This window comes from Mustela lutreola, chromosome 5 (genome assembly GCF_030435805.1).
Source record: "Mustela lutreola isolate mMusLut2 chromosome 5, mMusLut2.pri, whole genome shotgun sequence".
In the NCBI taxonomy this organism is placed as follows: Eukaryota; Metazoa; Chordata; class Mammalia; order Carnivora; family Mustelidae; genus Mustela; species Mustela lutreola.
Window position 1 is genome coordinate 40,823,466 of NC_081294.1, and position 15,823 is coordinate 40,839,288.

At 42.9% G+C, this 15,823-nt stretch overlaps 1 long non-coding RNA gene across 1 annotated transcript; it reads right to left on the minus strand.

Annotated features, from left to right (window-relative positions):
- Positions 1-171: 171 nt before the first annotated feature.
- Positions 172-15,526, minus strand: LOC131831334 (uncharacterized). Its single transcript, XR_009353603.1, has 3 exons — positions 15,222-15,526; positions 908-960; positions 172-678 (listed from the first exon to the last, which is right to left on the minus strand). It is a non-coding gene; the product is annotated as an uncharacterized LOC131831334 (long non-coding RNA).
- Positions 15,527-15,823: the final 297 nt, after the last annotated feature.

Sequence of the window (15,823 nt, forward strand, 5' to 3'; positions counted from 1 at the left end):
TATCTCTGGATAGCAGAATCGTAGTAGCTCCTACTTGCTTTTTTGAGTTACACCTTTTAGTGTTAGTCAAATTTTCTGCATGCAGTGTGCCTCCTTGATAATCAGAAAAAAGCAATACACTTCCTTTCAAATGTTTTAAAAATATTCTTTAATTGAAAAGAGTGCTGGGCACTGATACCATAGCTCTTTGGGAACACCACCTGGCATCTGGCGTGCTGAGGGAGACTGGAGCCGGGGATGTGGCCACAGGCGGGCTCAAAGCCATGGGAAATGAGGCAGCCTGGCTCCAAAGGCCAACTGGGCTGTCCTCACAGTCTTGTGAGAGTCACACTTCTCAGGGCTTAGAGCAGCAGGTGTGGCCTGATACAAACTTGCTGAAACGGAGAGAGTCCCCCCCCCAACCTTAACAGGTGTGCCTGTGGCGACACAGTAACTCAGCTCAGTGGATGGGCAGCTAGCGCCGGCAGCCAGCTTTGACTCTGGCCTCCTCTGTCCTCTACCCAGAGACGGACAGGGGTTGTAGAGTCAAGAGAACAGAGGATCATATGATGAGCACAGGACGGCACATACTCAGGGCTGCTGTCCTTCTGAACACTCTCGTGATAACAAATCCTGGCTTTGTGTTTTATAGCTTCTGATATCTTTCTGATCCAAAAGGCAGTCTGGGTCATAAAGTACCTGAAGGAGAGAAAACAGAAAAAGGTACAAAGTTGATGCAGATAGTGTCTCATGCTGGCACCAAGAAATATCATAAACTCTAGATTAAGAGCACGAAGGCAAAGAGGCACCTTTGAAGTGGGTTAGTGATTAGCTTTTTAAAACAAAGAAAAATGTCATGATCTTAGGGGGAACATGAAGCAAAAAAAAAAAAAAAAAAAAAAAAAATTTTTTAAACGTAAACACTTACTGAGCGAATAACCTGGAAAATCAACGACTCTTCTCTACGCTTCATTTTATATCCTAAAAAAATGAGATAATTGGGCAAAGTCAATGTATTCAAACTTTGGAAAGTCACACAGCAAAACTATCAAAAGAGCAGGATTCCAGTATAAGATCGACACTAGTTCATTAACAGATGAGTTCTCCTGTCTGCATTTGTTCAACACAGTTTAAAACAGAAATGCTTTAATAGGCAAGGAGCTGCAGTTTGCAGTCTAAGTTTTTTTCACTTGGCTCTTCACAATATCGGTGTCACACCTTCTCCAAAGCTCAAACACCTTTCCACTTTGCCACACTGCTCTCTTGCTCTAGGACCCATCTGGGGTCCCAGAACCTTTTCCCAACATTTCCTGTCCTCCTAGCCTCTGCCTCCTTCTTTTTCTAATGATAATGGAAACGATAATAATGACAATAAGGTAAAAACTATGATCTGACAGCTTAAGAACAATACCTACAATGCTGTTGAGCACTGTTTTTTGTTTTTGTTTTTGTTTTTTAAGCATAAAGCCTCTGAAATTTCTGAGCCAGTTAAGAGCAGGGTGGGCTCTTAATTCACCTCTATATCCTCAGCACCTGGGACAGCATCCTGCATAGAGAGGGCATTCTGCTAAGAATAATGAAGGAACTCACAAATTCTCCCAGCCCACTAAAGAGAAATACTTCCCATCCTTTATCGGCAAAATCTCCTCTTTGAGGACCTTCATTCATGATAGACCCATAAGAGGCCAATATTACTTACCAGAGAGGCTGAGAGGTAATATGCATGTTTACTTAACTTGCACAAAATCAATTTTATATGCTTGTCAAAAAAAAAAAAAATAGAAAAAACAATGACTTAGATAACAACAGCAATTCTACCCTTCATTCCATAAAATGACTGTGTGTCCTAGAGGTAACAGATGGGTGGAGTGAATTTCATTGCTCTCTGTTTTCATGGACGTCTCCTGAAATGAGCATCTTACTGTGCTGGGCATCATTCTAGTGTCTAAAATGATGTGCTTTTCGTATAACCTGTTGCCTACATACAAACAAGCAGCACCATGTGACATTCAACTACAGAACCAACAATTCACTCTTAGCTGGAGAAGAAATCAGCCAAATGGGGTTTGTTCTGAGATGACATGATGCTTTCCAATGCGGCCCTATATAAGGAAACTGACCTGTAATGTTTGCCCATATAGTATTTTCTCCTTTAAACTAACTTGGGGACCAAGTCTAAGGGGTAACTGCACTGCAAATATCAACAGATTCCCAAACAATCTTAAAATGTATATGGGGCCACAAAAGACCCCGAATAGTCAAAGCAATCTTGAAAAAGAAAAGCAAAGCTGGAGGCTTCATAATTCCGGACTTCAAGTTACATTACAAAGCTGTAGTGATCAAAACAGTATGGTTCTAGCACGATAAATAGAGCAATGGAACAGAATAGAAAATCCAGAAACAAACCCACAATTAGATGGTCAATTAATCTTCGGAAAAGCGAGAACGAAAATCCAATGGGAAAAAGATGGTCTCTTCAACAAACGGTGTTGGCAAAACAGGGCAACAATATGCAAAAGAATGAAACTGAACCACTTTCTTACATCAGACACAAAGATAAATTCAAAATGGATTAAAGACCTAAATGTGAGACCTACAAACCCTAGAAGAGAACACAGGCACTAACTTCTTCGACAGGGGCCATAGCGAACTCTTTCTAGGTAGGTCTCCTGAGGCAGGGGAAACAAAAGCAGAAATAAACTATTGGGACTACATCAAAATAAAAAGCTTCTGTACAGCAAAGGAAACTATCCACAAAACTAAAAGGCAACCCACAGAATGGGAGAAGGTAGTTGCAAATGACATAGCAGATTTTAAAAAAATACATCAACAGATTCTGGGAAGAGGGATTTGCAATGTATGTGCAACGTGTGGGCGCGTGTGTCCCCATGAGAGCATGTGACTGTGGCACAATGGAAATTTCACCTTCCATCACAGGCTTCTCATTTTGCCACTTCCCCTCGCTTTTGTTAGTTGAGAAAATAGATTGTGCAGTAATTATAGAAGTTCCTGCTCCAAAGGAATGACTTTTTCTTTTCAATTGGTTTTATGTTTCTTTTTTTTTTTTTTTTTCTTTTTCAAAGAGAAAATGAGACCAGAAATTCAAGGCAAAGAGAGCTGGGGAGAAGTCCATAGCACAATGGCTACCAGGGAAAGGCGGACTGAGTAAAAGAGAGCCGTGGAGATACACACATGGCTTCTATATCTTGGAAAATACGGGTATTCTATCATTCGCAGAAATTAAAGCTATGCATAACATCCAAGTCATAAGCTATATGATGCTGGACAGCTACTTCCTCTCCATAGATTTTAGCTCAAAAATGGGCATAACCATGGCCCCTGCCACATAGGATTGCAGTAAAGACTGGAGGAGATAATACATGTAAGTGTCGGCCCACATATCAGGTATGCAAAACTGACTCAATAATGAGCTATTATTATCATTCTTCACTCATTAAAAAAAAAAAAAAAAGATCAGGGTTAGACAGTCCCCTCAATGCCAGATTTGATCTTTTAGCACCGCACTGTCCAATAGAAATATCCAACTCACATACATAATTTTAAATTTCCTAGTAGCCATATTTTTAAAAATTAAAAACAGGTGAAATTCATTTTAATTATGTTTTATTCAATTATTGCCTACAAAATATTATGATTTCAGCATGTAATCAATATAAAAATCATCAACGAGCTATTTTGCCCTCTCATACTCAGTCTTTGAAACTGAAGTGTTATACTCACGGTCCATCTCAGTTCAGACTAGTTGCATCTCATGTACTCCATGTGGCTACTGACTACATGAACATAATGAACATAGTTCTAGAATAACAGTGAGTTGAGTTTTAAACTTAATTTGCGGGGCACCTGGGTGGCTCATTCAGTTAAACATCTGCGTTGGGCTCGAGTCATGATCCTGGGATCCTGGAGTCAAGACCCCCATCCAGCTCCCTGCTCTGCAGGGAGCCTGCTTCTCCCTCTGCGTGCTGCTCCTCCTGCTTGTACTCTCTCTCTCTCTCTCTCTCTCTCCCTCTCTCTGTCAAATAAATAAATAAAGTCTTTAAAAAAAAAAACTTATTTTGTTTTGGCTGAAAGCTGTCTAAAAAGCTATGTCTTCAAAGCACTTAAAAGTGAAGCATAAGATCTTGGGTGAGAAATTGTAAGTGGAAATGAAGGAGCTACTTGCATTGTTAACACGAGGACCATGGATGGTCACCATCAAGCCTGCAGTCTTTCTTAGGGAACCCTCCACTGGGTGGAGCCACTATGTCCACAAAGGAGTTACAGGAAAATACATTCCCTTGAATGAATGATTGCTAGCACCATGTGGATTTCTCCATGGGCTTATGAGAGAGCAAGAGAAATTACATTACGCTTGGTATCCTGATTAAAGCCCGGTGACTTCATAGCGCCTGTTGTTTTATTTATCATAACAATAATGAAAAGTTCATGAACAAGCAGAGTTGCAAGGATGATGAAATGTATGTAAAGATAGTTTGATGTTAATACTTGAACCAGAAAGACGTGGACAATGAATTGTGACGTGAAAGAGGAAAATCGTAGAGTGGGGCGGGGGGGGGCATGAGACCAGCTAAGGAAGGATTGGCTTAGTGATTGACCCAAGAATCCAAAAAGATTCTGAGCAGACACATGCAAGACGAAAGAGAGAAACAGCAGAGAGAATTGCAGGGCAGGAATTGTTAAAATATTGAAACTGTCCCCTGTGGCACTTCGGTTGAGCTACCCCAGCCAGCGTGTCTAATGAGCCTTGTCACAGCCCATAGGAAAGACGCCACTATTAAATCCTTTTCAGGGCTCTACACACAGTGGAAACTGCTTCTTTTTGTTGTACCCATCTATGACACCTAGACAGTGAGAATGAGGATATGAAATGACTCTGCCTTTGAATCAGTGTATTTCATCTTCAGATGAGCAAAATGGAAAGATGAAGAGCTCAGACATTAATTAGACCATACCTGAGCCCCGGTGCTGGCTCCAGCATCTGACCTGGAACCGAGCCTCTCTAAACTCTGGCTTACCTGTGAAATGCAAACCGAGGTACCTCCTTCACAGGAGCGTAAAGACATGCAAACCTCTAGCCTCACTGCCGGGCATCTTGTAATTATTGCTGTTTCTTCTACCCTCTCTCCCTGCAGATGTTACTTTGCAAAAGGCAAGCTTTTAATTTGGCAGATCATAACCAAGAACAAATATTTGGATGATTCTACACATTTTGCTCCATATTATGCATTTAATTATTTTGGGTAGTTGGGGGAAAGAATTAATAAAAATGTTAAGAAGGAAGGCACTTCTCAAAAATGTGGTTACTACTTTCAAACTTAAAAATAGAAAAGAAAACACGTACTCTGACTTCATGAGGAGAACCTCAAAGGCAGCATTGTGATGGCACTGAGACACAATAGAATCTTCTGGGGACAGAAATTCAGTGGAGGGAAATTAAGTTTTGAGCCTCATTCAAGGGAGTTTAGCTATTAAAATATGAACATATGGCCTCACCTATCAGATGGTTCCTGGCCCCAAGAAGCTCCTCTAGCCTTCTCTCTATGTACCTCAAATTTCTCCTCTGTAAAGTGAGAGTACGGTGCTAAGATCCCCAATTTCCTTCTCACATTTAGGATTCTGTGTCTATAGCAGAACTGAGTTTTGCTGATCCTATTAATGAGCATGTGACAAAATGAAAACAATTAGCTTTTGAGGACTCTCCCCCTAGAAGGGAGATGGAAATATCATTCCTGGGATAATAGAGTGCAGGATCAAGAGGAAATAACGTGGGTGAGGGTAACAAAAAGGACACAGGGATTTAAGGAATGAGGACAGGGAGCATATGCAGGCTGAGAAGTGGCAGGGAGGAAGCAAGAAAAGAGGGAGCTAGAAGGTCCCTAGGGACTACATTTCTCATTCATGTTGTTGGGACATATCTACAAAGATTTGGTTTATTTTTGAAGGGTTGTAGATGGCTGGTCGTGTTTTGATGCAATACCAGCCCTAGACCAACCAGGTGGGCGGCGGCATTCTCAGCTTTCCTCCTACGGGCTACCGAGGGCCTGACCATTTCGTTTTATTTCATCTCATCATTTCAGAATGATATATGCTGCTCTAACTCCACACCTACTCTAAGGTACTCTCTCATACGAGATTATTGAATATACCCTAAAATTGGCAGTTTGACTCCTCCTGTCTGGGAAAACCCAAGACCACCAATGGTTGGGAATGCCCTTTACTTATGCAGTTCAGAATTTTCTTTACCTTGACTCACGTCCATCCATTGCACATGGACATAAGCGATGGGTAGACCATATTTTTCACTTTTCTGAGGTTTTAATTTCTTTCTCATTTTTTCCCTTGTGTGTTACAACCACTCTTAATACTTTTGAATGGAAAGAGGAAAATAATTGGCAACAGATGAGAGATTTCTTCCCACTCTTTCTTCTCATCCCTTTTTGGGCTAACTCCAGGACAGTTTTCAAATACAATTTAGGCATTGTCTCTCCAAAAGCTTGCTTGACCTCTCTCTTTAGATGCATAACACCTTTGACAAAGTCTGTCACATCCCACTATGTTGTATTCAAAGGATTCCTCTAGTGGACCCCTCTCCTACCTGGTAAGCACTAGATTTCATTCATCTCCTCTTCCTCAACGCCTAGCGCAGCATCTGGTGCCGAACAGGCCCCAACAAGTGTTTGTTGTCCCTCAACCACCAGATTTTGAATTTTGAAGCAGCTCTTAAAAACTCCCTCATGGTCCATTTTCTTTTGCTGAAACCCAGAGGGGTGGGGAAAAGAGGGAAGTCCCTCTCTATGTTCCCATGGAAACTGAAGTAAATACGGCAACAATTAGAGGAGAAATGAATATACTAAAAATATCATTTAATAATGTGAAGGAATGTCGCTTCTTCAAGTAGTCACATTACACCTGCTGCCCTTTTTTTCCTTTAGGAGAATGTTTAAAATAGTTTATAAAATGACGGTACTTTGTTACCTACGAAGCTGACTTCCTCCATCCTAGTAATACAACTCATGTGTGTATCCTTACCGACTAAATGTTGATGGTCCCCTAAAATTCATATGTGGCAATGCTCACCCCCAATGTGATGGTATTAGGAGATGGGGCCTATGGGACGTAGTTAGGTCGTGAGGGTGAGGCTGTGATGAAAGGTATTTGTGCCTTTACAAGGACAGATACGAGAAAGATGATTTTTCTCTCAGCCACATGAGGCTCAATGAGGAGACGGTAGTCTGAGAACTAAGAAGATGACGCTCACCAGCTACCAGGGCTGCCAGCACCTTGACCCTGGACACCCAGCCTCCAGAACCATGAGAAACAGACATTTGTTGTTTAAGCCCTCTGGTCTATGGCATTCTGTCACAGCAGCAGACAGACATGGATTCATGTCCCTCCACAGTCTGGATCTATCTATGACCCTCTTTCTTTTACTCAGTAAGTCATTTTTTTACTCAGCACCAACAACAATGCACCCGTGAACCACGACCAAGAGACCCAGAGGAGTCCCTCACTGACTGGTGCAGTTCACGGTCTAGCAGGAGAAACAGAGGACTTCACAGGTGAACAGATGAATAGATACACAACCTCACAAACTGCGCAGGGGGCGTGCAGGAAGGAGCCAGGGGCTCGGATGGGGAGGAATGGAGGGATAGTTGGGATGGGCAAGGACAATAAACCGAAGGCAAAAAGAGGTCAGAGTTTGAGGGATGGAGAGAAGGCTTGTGTGGTTGTAGCAGAGCTGAACGGGAGGAAACGGCATCCCTGAGGTGGAGAGGAATTTAGGTTTCGTTCAAAGTGCCGCAGGAAGTCGCCGACGCATTATAAGCAGGGTCGAGCTGCTCATACATTTCAGTGAGCCCTGTGCTTGCTGCCTACCGAGCAGCTTTGAGAAGGTAAGTAACAAATGGCAGAAGCCAGATAGGAGGTTTTCAAGAAGTTCAACAAGAAACCGTAGTGCTTTAGACAAGGATGACGGTAGTGAGGCAGGGAGATGTGGATGTGCTTGAAGAGTATTTTGCACGTAGGCATGTCAGGACTTCTTTTGTCATTTCTCTGCGCAATGCATTGTTTGTTTTGCTTTTTAAGATTTTATTTATTTATTTATTGGAGAGGGAGAGAGAGCATGAGTCGGGGGAGTGGGGGGGAGTCGAGGGAGAGGGATTGCAGACTCCCTGCAGAGCAGGGATCCTGATGTGGGGCTCCATGCAGGGTGGGGCTCAATGCAGGGCTTGATCCCAGGACCCCGAGATCATGACCTGAGCCAAGGGAACCAGGGATGGGCTGCTGTGAACAACTGGGTTCTGCTTTTTAATGGGGTAGAAAAAACTGAGGGAAAAAGAAAGTGTTTCGATACTGTGATAGAATTAAAACAAGCTTAAATCCATTTTATTCTATGATAAAGTCAGTGTTTAGAATAAAATGGCATCGAATTTTTTTTTTTTTTTTTTTGAGAAGATGAGAAATAGTGATCTTGAGGAAACCGGAAGAACTGGCAGAATCGCTAAGGAGAGTGCTGGCTGCTCCTTCCCTCTCCCTCTCTCCCTCCCCCCCACCTGTTCCCTTCCTGCCCCTTTCCCTCCTCACCCTAAAGCACCCTCCACTGCTCTCCATGGTGAGCCCTACCTCCTATCTCTTCCACTATGTTGTCTCTAGCACTTCCTGCGTTTGCTTTGAGCTGTCACTTCCAGCCACTCATAATCTGGCTTCTGAGTCCTCTGCAAACAAGACCAGTGACTTCATCATTAGAATAAAACCCTTCTATTAATTTTCCTGAGCTTGCCCTTCCAAGCTATTCACGCATTTATGACAGGAACCATCCCCTGGGCTAATAAATCTAGACCAAACACACCTCCCTTTCTACCTACTTGTTCAGGCCTTTCCCTCTTTCCTAGGGCCCACCTCGTTCCTCTCCATCAGCTTTTATAATGAACCATGGGCTTTAAGCTGCCGTGACATGGAACGGCTAGTGGCTTTCTTATGGACCGGGAAGACTGCTTAGAAAACGTTTGGCGGATAAAAGAAACACCAGCATTTCCTTGCAGAGCCATGCACTCATAAAAATGCATCCTTAATTGCTCCCTTAACACTTTCATCCTGATGCTAAGCATCCTGCTCCTTGCTGGCCTGTTGGAAGGGAGCTCTTTTAATTTTCTGTTTGAATGACATACTGTTGCAGAGAGCATTAAATGGAGTAATACGTGCAAAGCAATTAGGACAGTGCCTGGCATCTAACAGATGCTCAATAAATGTTAACTGTTCTGAACTATCAAAGCCCTTTCCCTCTGCCTGTTGCCGGATTGGGGCTCATCCAAAAGGAGTCCCCCAAAGGATTCTCAACACCAGGGGGAAGCCCTCTCCTTGCTGAAAGAATTCACACCTTAGGGCCTATTCATCTTCATCTGTTTTCAGCCAGACAACTGACAAATGGTTGAACTTGGGGTTTTTTTTGGAAACATCGAAAAATTAAGTTTAACAAAACCAGGTAGTTATTGAACTAAAAACCATGGATCTTAGTGTTTTGGGGGGGCGCTTCAACTCTAGACATACAGTGATGGGTAGAGAGTAAGAATGTAAGGCCTGAAAAAAGACCTTCAATATCATTACCCTGTTTGTCATTTTCTTTTTCTTACAGGAGATTAAGGTCCAGAGGGAGAAAAGCAATTTGCCTAAGGCATGTAGTGAGCTTGTGGCTGAGCCAAGATGAAACCAAGTTTTCTGACCTGCAGACCGGTACTCCTCAGACATCCTTCCCTCATGGCAGGGGTTCCCCACCCAGAGCTGGAGTCAGATCTCATTCCATAAGGGGACAGAGAAAGGGGAGCCTCAGGCTAGCGGGGGATCCAAGACACCAACGTTCCAGTCACTCATGCTAATGTCTCAGGCACAGTGAATGGCCGAAAACCAGTGGAAAGTTCTTTGTTGGTCACAGGCACCTTGGATTAACCCAGAGTTGACCTAAACTGAAAGCTAATCTGCAGAGTCAAGAGCAAACCAAAGATGGGGTAGAAACCGGCAAGGGAAGTCGGTACGCACGTTCCACATCGTGTTTCTTTGAGGCAAGGACTGTACTTCTGTAATCCTGCATTTCTCAATAAATATTTGTTGAATGAATGATAAACCCTCAGCCTTGCTCTGGCTTCACCCTTAAACAATGTTAAACATATTCCAAACTCCTGTCAAAGCCTCAGGCACCATCGTATCAATCTGGCAATGCAAGAACAAGACAAAATTAAGATCTGAAAAATAAAGATTGCCAAAACCTGTGCTACAAATAAACATGCCTAATGAGTTCATTTTCCAGCTCATTTATCTTTTTATCAATTTCCTATTTATCAATTTTTATCACTATCAGTTTCCTAGTTCTTTGTTTGTCTTAAAAGTCTCCTTATTTTGACAATTTTTAGATAGAGTGTACATAGTGCCTCCATGACTAAAGACACAATAATCAAATGATCACCAAATAAATACATAATTACCATTGCAGTAAACCATATGGAATAAGGGGAATGCTGAGCAACACGGGCCTAATTACTAGAGGTGAAGCTTGCAGAATGTGGAGGTTATGGTCTGCTATGACTCATACTCTTCTCCTCATTTGAGTTCTGAGTTCAGATCCAGCTGGCTCCCTCTGTATTAGGACCTAAGCAAGAAATTCTCCCATAGAGTCCATGATGGTTAGTCTGATTTTTTAAGTGCCATTCTTTTAAAAGATCTGCTTCTTTTCAGAGCAGGAACAGAAATAGACAAAAGGAAACTAGATTTCATTCATTCATTAAATATTTATGGAGTCCCTGCTAGGTGCCAGGCACTCTGCTAGAGCTTAGGGTACAATGGATATTGAAAGAGACTTGGTTTCTGATCTCTTGATGTTTACAGTCTTATAAGAGAGGTGGATGATAATTACATGAGCATACAAAAAAGATATAAACACAAATTATAAGTGCCAAGAAACATAGGAAGTTATGAGAAAGCATAATTTAATTCCAATTAAGTGTCTTAAAGGGTTTTCTAAAGATTTAAAGTCAAATTGCGTTTTTTTTAGAATCCACTTTATTGAGGTATAATTGACATATAAAAAGCTGTACATGTTTAATATATAGGACTCAATGAATTTGGTGATAAGCATCTATCTGTGAAACCATCAGCACCATCTAGATATTAGATATGTACATAACCTCCCAAAGTTTCCTCCTGTCCCCTTTGTTATGATTCACGTGCGTGTGTGTGTTCGTGTGTTTGTCTGTGGTAAGAGCACTTGATGTAATATCTATCCTCTTAGGAAATTTTAAATATACAGTATACTACATTGTTAGCTATAGGCATGATGATGTAAAGTACATCTCCAGAACCTGTTTATCTTGCATCAGTAAAACTTTATACCCTTTGATTATGATCGCTCCATTTCTCCCCCACCCCCGACCCTAACCCTGGCAAACACCATTCTACTTCCCGCTTCTATGAGTTTGATTATTTTAGATTCCACATGTAAATGAGATTGTATAGTATTCGACTTTTCATGTTTGGCTTATTTTGCTTAGAGCGATGTTCTCCAGTTCTATCCATGTTGTTGCAAATGGCAGGAATTCCTTCTTTTTTTACGGTTAAAAAAATAGCCTCATGCAAAAGAAAGCAGTTGGACTCTTATACCATCCACAAGAATCAACTCAATATGGATTAAACACTTAAATGTAAGATCTGAAATCATAAAACTCCTAAAAGAAAACAGAGGGAGAAAGCTCCTTTTGGTTTCTGTTCTTTTTCTGGGCAATCTTTTTTTTTTTTTTTTTTTTTTTTAATGACTCCAAAAACAAAGGCCACAAAAGCAAAATTAAACAAGTCGGGCTACATTAAAATCAAAAGCTTCTATCCAGCAAAGGAAATCACTAACAAAAGTAAATGATCAGGGTGCTTGGGTGGCTCAGTGGGTTAAGCCACTGCCTTAAGCTCAGGTCTTGATCCCAGTGTCCTAGGATCGAGCTCAGCAGGGAGCCTGCTTCCCTTTCTCTCTCTGCTTGCCTCTCTGCCTAATTGTGATTGTTATGCCCTAATAATGGGTCCGTGATTAAGGAGCGAGACTAATACAAAGCAAAGGTCAAGCAAAGCTTTATTTCGCGCCAAGCATCAAGAATCTAACCGAACATTCGGGGCCACACCTCTTACAAGAGAGGGTGACCCTTCTCTGTTTCACAGTCTAGCTTTTTTTTTTTTTTTTTTAAAGATCTTATTTATTTATTTACTTGACAGAGAGACAGAGAGGGTGAGAAAGAGATCACAAGTAGGCAGAGAGACAAGCAGCCAGAGAGGGAGAAGCAGGCTCCCCACTGAGCAGAAAGCCAGATGCGGGGCTTGATCCCAGCACCCTGGGATCATGACCTGAGCCAAAGGCAGAGGCTTAACCCACTGAGACACCCAGGTGCCCCTCACAGTCTAGCTTTTAAGGGCAAAGGCCATGCGGTCAGGCCTGGCCATGCACAGGTGGCCAATGAGATTTTAACACACACAGGAAACCCCACAGTGATGCTAGGTGACCAATTGAATTACAATTTACCCTAGCAGACATTTGAACCAGCCTATTACACCTTGATTGGGATTGGCGCCCAAAAGGCTCCCAAAGGGCAGGGCCCATACTCCTTGGTAAACAGGGAGACAGTATGCATCCCCCCCCCCACCCCCCACTGATCAGAGATCTCCACCTGGCCTGACCCACCTTTGTATCTGGGCTTTGTTACCTCAAGCTGGTTTCTGGGACTTGTCTCCAAGTAAATCCCCTGGGGGAAGGGGAGCAGGGACAGTTTCTAAATAGGTCCTTGCAGTGATCTCTCTCTGTCAAATAAATAAATAAAAATCTTTAAAAGGAAATGATCATTTACAGATGGGAGGAAGTATTGCAAATCAAAAATATGAACAAGGGTTGATTCCCGAAGTATATAAGGAACTCAAGTCAATAGCAAAAAAACAAATAATGTGGTTTAAAAATGGGCAGAGGAACCGAATAGACATCTCCCCTAAAAAGACATGCAAATGAAATGAAACAAGGTGGGATCAGGATGGAGACAAACTATAAGAGACTCTTAATCTCAGGAAACAAATTGAGGGTTGCTGGAGAGGAAGAGGGTGAGAGGGATGGGGTGGTTGGGTGATGGACATTGGGGAGGTTATGTGCCATGATGAGTGCTGTGAGTTGTGTAAGACTGATGAATCACAGACCTGTATTCTTGGGACAAATAATACATTATGTGTTAATAAAAATAGTTTTTAAAAAAGACCTGCAAATGGCCAATAGGTACAGATAAAGATGCTCACTCAGGGGACCACACATCAGAAGTACAGACTGATCGCTAAAATCAACAGCACAAGAAACAACAGGTGTTGGTGAGGATGTGGAGGAAAGGGAACACTTTTGCATTTGGGTAGGAATATAAATTGGCATAAAAATTATGGAAAACTACCTAGAGAACCCTCATAAAGTTAAAAAGAAAGGTACTGAGTTGAGATTTAAAGAAGGTGTATGTTAACAAAGCAGAGAGCAGCTTTGGCTGCTGGCGTAGATGCTGGAAACACACTGCATTGGGCCAGGTAGTACCTGGACAATTATTTTGCCTGATGATTAAACTGTAAATTATAGGGAACTGGGTGTTGCAGAGTAATGAGTTTAATTACTAGGGCTAGGGACCCAAATCTAGCCCTCATGTTTATTTTTGTACAGTTTATGAGATAAGATATTTATTTGTTTGCTTATTTATTTATTTATTTGAGAGAGAGAACATGAGAGGGGAGAAGGTCAGAGGGAGAAGCAGACTCCCCGAAGAGCAAGGAGCCTGATGCGGGACTCGATCCTGGGACTCCAGGATCATGATCTGAGCCAAGGGCTGTTGCCTAAGCAACGGAGCCCTGGCCTTTACTTTTTGAATGGTTAAAAAAAAAAAAAAAAAAAAAAATCGGAAGGAGAATAGTTTGTGATGTATGAAAATTGTACCAAAGGTAAGTTTCAGTGTCCATAGATAAAGTTTCACTGAAACATGGCTGCACCCATTTGTTTATATACCAAAGTAGATTTGAGTCATTGCAACAGACCCCGTATGGCCTTCAAAACCTAACTCTTCGCTCTTGGGGCCTTTGCAGGAAAACTGACCGATGCCTGGATTATGAGAAAGTGTTTCTTTTGAGAAGATGTAATGGTCGATATTGAGTTTGCTGCTTTTGAGGAAAGGGTTTAAAGGTTTAAAGTAGCAGACTTATATTCGTTCCAAGGAAAGTCCCTTCCATGTGTGTAAAAGTGAGGGACCTGCCCTCTGGCCCAGGTGTCCCTCAGACTTATAATAAGCCCCTCTGTCCCTACAATGAGGAGGCAGCCACCTGCTGGGGTGGGGGCGTTTGAAGGGCAGTGGCAGGGGTCCATCTGAAAAGAAGAACTGTCTGTGGGACTTGTCACGTCTGATGTCAGAAGCAGATAGCCAGTATCTGGGGACACCAAGGTTGCCAGGGCTCGTGATTCTTATCTCTCACCTCCTGCTACCCTGACACAGGAGGGGTAAAAAGGAGGCTCCCTTATCTGGAGTGCTCACCTTCCCCATAGCCGCTCTGTCCCGGGCAGGGGGAGCACCCGAGGCACAGGGTGTGAGCAAGGAAAAGCACGCATGCGTGGCAGCCCTTTTGCTCCTGAGAGCTTGCAAGCACAGGACCAAGGAGCTCAGAACAGAAACGCTCCTGTTTCCTTCCAGACAGAGGTTGGAGTGAGGTCAGTGGGGCTTTCTGAGGATACGCGCTCTGCCCACCGCCCCCCCCATGGAAAAGCCATCATGACACATTCCTGCAAACAGCACCCCCCACCACACGACCCCAGGGCAGTGGCTGACATTAACCTCCAGACACAGGACAAGCCGGTTTTGACACCGATTCCAGCCCCAGCTGCGGAGTCGCCTCCACCTTCTGGGATTCCCACCTGAAGTCCCCGACACTATTAAGCAGGAGCAAGCTTCCCGGACGTCCGGACCCCCAGAGTCACTAGCATGTAAGCTGACAAGGAATGAGACTATACGGCGATAGATAACCAGAACGAGGGGCTAAAAATCCTAGTTTCCTAAAACCCACTCTTGTCAATTGCCTTCCTTTTTCACCTAGCAGAGTGTCTACTGGCAATACTTCCCCCTTTGGTGTTTAACCTAACTAACCATCTAGAACGACACTGAACTCTTTCCAAGCCCTGCTTACGCTCCCCTTACCAGTTCTGTTGCTGTGGCTTCAGCTCACACAATTCTCTCACAGAGTCCACCAACAACACACAGTCTCACCTGCGAGTGCACTGGAAAAGGACAGTCAAACATATTTGGGATTTTATCTCGCTTCTCCCCAAAGGAATGGTTCACCTAAGAGTGGTGGGGGAGGAAAACTGGTAAGCCCAAATCACTGCTCGTAGCCACGGAAGTTGAAAAGAAATGAACATTACATGCAAAACTCATTTTGCCTAGCTGCAGGGAAACGTGGACGAATCGAACACCTGCTCACAGATTGTCACCTTTCTCACAAACCCCGGGCATGATTTTCTATTCAACCTGCATGCAAATTTGATCAGAACACAGCTTGCTTACTCATCATAGCCCGTTTTCTTGGAAACAGATCCCTCCTGGAATTGCGGGAAGTTCGACGTCAACTGTCAGGTTTCCCCAACTGCTGGCTGCAAATTGCTCCATGGGTGACTTTTTTTTTTTTTTTTTTTAAAGATTTTGTTTATTTGAGAGAGAGAGAGGGCACTTATCAGGGAGGCTGACTCACGGTTCCATCCGAGGAACCCGAGATGACCACCCAAGCTGAAGGCAGATGCTTA